Here is a 627-nt window from a genome sequence, read left to right as displayed (position 1 = left end):
GCAGATTCACTCTCTGCCAGCAGGTGGCGCTTAAAGCGTTTCCTTGGTTTCCGCTGTAAACAAAGCAGCGCTGCACTTATGAACTTTAATATGTGTTATACAGAGGCAAGATGAAAAGAAAAAATACCATCTAAACTTTTCTAAAGACAGTAAGTTCCCCTCAGACATGGATTCATATAAACTCCTACCCCTAAATGAATCGAATGAAATGAATTTGTTTAGCATCTCAACCGATTTGAATCGGCACATATTTGAATCGACTTTCAACCGGCTCGCGGTTAATCGTTACATCCCTAATTGAGAATCATATTATTTCAAATAAAACCAAGGTAACACTCATTTTACATACAGCACACAGTGAAAATGACATGAATATGACAGTGGGCAAATGCATAAAGCGCAGCATAATTTGAAATCACGAATTTAATGTTTAAAGCATTCAATTCGCAAGGACCGAAAGTCACGAGAGAACACGCGATCATGCAGGTCACATGCACACTTCACAAGATCATGCAGGTCACATGCACACTTCACAAGATCATGCAGGTCACATGCACACTTCACAAGATCTCAACTAGATTCGACTAAGTCTGCAAGGTTTGTGAAATTAAATGTTCATTAGTCATA

The 627-nt window shown here is 38.9% G+C and overlaps 1 protein-coding gene across 1 annotated transcript in view; it reads right to left on the bottom strand.

The window, feature by feature from the left end:
• LOC107728306 (AT-rich interactive domain-containing protein 4B-like) overlaps positions 1 to 627 on the bottom strand; it is a 74,883-nt gene that overhangs the window by 12,751 nt on the left and 61,505 nt on the right. The window lies entirely within an intron of this gene.

This window comes from Sinocyclocheilus rhinocerous, unplaced genomic scaffold (genome assembly GCF_001515625.1).
Source record: "Sinocyclocheilus rhinocerous isolate Xijiao unplaced genomic scaffold, SAMN03320098_v1.1 scaffold247, whole genome shotgun sequence".
Taxonomy (NCBI): Eukaryota; Metazoa; Chordata; class Actinopteri; order Cypriniformes; family Cyprinidae; genus Sinocyclocheilus; species Sinocyclocheilus rhinocerous.
The sequence above is the reverse complement of the archived record's forward strand: the minus strand, read 5'-3'. Positions and strand labels throughout refer to the sequence as shown.